This window comes from Atta cephalotes (assembly GCF_000143395.1).
Source record: "Atta cephalotes unplaced genomic scaffold scaffold00042, whole genome shotgun sequence".
NCBI lineage: Eukaryota > Metazoa > Arthropoda > Insecta > Hymenoptera > Formicidae > Atta > Atta cephalotes.
In genome coordinates, this window is record NW_012130106.1 from 1,795,011 (window position 1) to 1,798,158 (window position 3,148).

A 3,148-nucleotide genomic window follows, 5' to 3' on the forward strand; every position below is an offset into this window, starting at 1 on the left:
TATATATATATATATATATATATATATATATATATAAATACTTAAAATGTCTACTGGTCAAGATAGCGGAAATAAAAACATATTAATGTGACATACATTTTGTTTAAAAAATCTTACAATTTTTCCTGGCATCGTAATCAGTTAAATATTTTAAATACATTTTTTTACAATTCTTTGCATGTTTTCCACATTATATAGTATTACAATCATCCAGATTAATTCAAGATTCCATATCTTCGTAAACTGTATTCAAGGTCTCGATGTATATGCGTTCTCCCTCATCGTCCAGAAGCAAGTTCCACAATTACGTTCGTTTCTCGCGTCCCTTGACGTACATAACATTATCTTCAATAGCATTATCTTCAAATATAGCCATCGTGATCAGAATCGTTTCGCCCCATTGTACGGGATCATCCCGTCCTCCTATCGCAATCCATAGTGATAAATATACAACCAGGAAGATCTGTCGGATCTTGTCAAAAATTTCCATGGCGGGACTCGTAAAAATGTAATGTTTCAGTTACTTCTTTGACGATAAATTTCTTGTTAACGATGAATTCTTGCGGATCCACAAATGTTGATATGACCATTACGAGCAATTCTTCAAGACTGTGCTTTACTGGTTTTTCTTTTCCTTTTAAAGTTCTAAATGCTTGCTGATCTTATAATTTACATAATCTTGCGCACTACGTTGAACAGTACTCGATTACACGATCGTATATGATGAGGCAGGTTGTAGTATTGGCGAGCACATTCTCCTTGCAGTCAAATTCTATGCGTACGTCCACAGTAATGCTCTTGACGGATTCGTTTTGTCAGAAATCAATGATCACAAAGGATAAATCTTTCTCGATAAATACGTTGAGCAGCGTTTCCAAGCAGTTGATTCTCTTTTTAAATCCAGATTTAAATCATCGTAAGGATAAAATTCTGAATTTAGATATACTTTCACGTTACTCTAATTATAATCGTCGAACACGCTAACATCGTGCCATTCTTTCAATCGATCTGCAGAACAAAGATAGCATATCGCAGCTTCTCACTTTAAGTCGCTTTTGACATCCATGTTTAGTCGTATTCTGTAATTGAGGATACTCGTACAAATCCCACAAGCGAAAATTCATGCTCAGATAGCGATCGCTTTCCAATGTTCGCAGCATTGATAATTTATTGATTTCGTTTAACGCAACATAGGGCATCTGCCATTGCACTTTGAATAATTCAATCTCAGGTTCCGTCATAAGATTTCTCACCAAGCAATTGTAATCGTTGCTCGTATCAAAATCAATTCATGGCGAGCGTTGACGATCACGAGTTTGTAATCCTCGCAAAAATCCAACAACGTATTATGCGGCACACAAAAATTAAAATATCCTTTCTCCATGTCGGATCTAAAATTCTATCCTGTGTTCAGGGCAATCAAAATTTTGTCTTACGTTATTGTTTTTGATACATAGTTCTTGATGGTCTGATAATTTCAACGTTTTTACTACGTTTTTACTGAATATTAATCATTTCGTATGATGAAACCCAACGACTTTGAAACCCAACGAATGCAACGTTGGACGCAGTGAGTTTCTTTCCATGTGTAGTCTTTCCAGTAAAAGATCTGAAAAATATAAAAAATCCAGTAAAGTATCTCTCGTCTGTTTCGGCTATTCATTCAACACAAGCATCTCACCATCATACATGCAACCTAACTATGATCTTTTCTCTCCGAAAATCAAGCAATCGATTATCTTGGTACACCACGCGAATTGTTAGATCCGTAATGCTCCGTACAACGATGGAAAGGTAAAGGATCTGCGTCGACTTTTCTGATATCTTATATCCTGGTGACAATTCGGCGAAAATTTGTGTGCACACATCTGTCATTGTACGTACCCACGGTGCACTCGATACGTCGTAATGTTCACGTTGATTTATCGACACATCCGACTTGTGCGGCCACTATCGCGGCTCCATCACGCGAAAATCCTAGCAGCGAACCAATGTGAGGTTTTGTAAAATTTATCCGATAGGCGCATTTGATCTCACTTCTCATCATATTGCTGTTGACGTGAATAACCAGCGAAAACTTTTTATCTTTCTTACCCTTCGCATCGTGAGAATGTAAAATTTCACGCTTCAAATACCGCTCTATATCACACAGTTCGTCAAACTTTCGGGAATGATTTCCTCGTTGCAAGTAAAACTCGTTTGTTGAATTTACATTGGCTAGAATATAGTAAGTTTCAAAATCCATCAGAGCTCATAATCGCCGTCATTCAAATCTACCATTAGAAAGTAGCTCACGACGAGGGCTACTCTTGTCGGTCAGCGTAAACGTCAGCGACATGTTCAAACGAGCACTGAGTTAAATAGTACAATGTCGATCGTTAAACTGCTTGTCAATCGTTCGTAGAAACTGTAGACAAAGCTGTTCACAATTGTTCTGACTGTAACATTGATGAGACGTGCGATTGTACTCGATTACACTGTTTGTTCAAGTTCCTTCGGCGATCAAAGATTGCCGAAACTGTTAAAGTGACGCGATTCCTTTTTTTCGCATATGCTACCCAAAGTGTACCCTCGGCAGTCCAGATTTACGATACCGCTCTTATTTTGATATACTTCTTCGACTAGTAATGTAGTACGCATAAAGATGCTTCTAAAATATGAAATACGCATACGGTTTGCAAGTTGTTGCAGTTGCACATATCGATAGTTATTCCCCTCGGCATTTTCATTCATGTTTTTTTTCCACGCGCGATACCTTGTCCGCGCTTGTAGGGAGCGAAATAAACTCCACAATCTTCCATGACACGATGATGTTGCAGTTCTTCCAGCTGACGCTATGCCGTTTTATTATCGTTTATTGCCTTGGCGATTCCCGCCGCACTGCCAACCAATAATCCGAGAATGTCGAGCAGCAGTAGAACAGACGCTGCCGCGTTTCACCGTCGGAAGTATTCGCATGCTCTTCCTTCCTTTCAAATATATATCAATCTTCGTTTTGGCCTTTATAGCTATCCAAACTGCTGTGGCTGCGGCTCTCTCTCTCTCTCTCNNTNTCTCTCTCTACTCTCTACTCTCTCTACTCTACTCTCTCTCGTCTACGTACTCTACTACGTACGTACTCTACTCTCTACTCTCGTCTCTCTCTCTA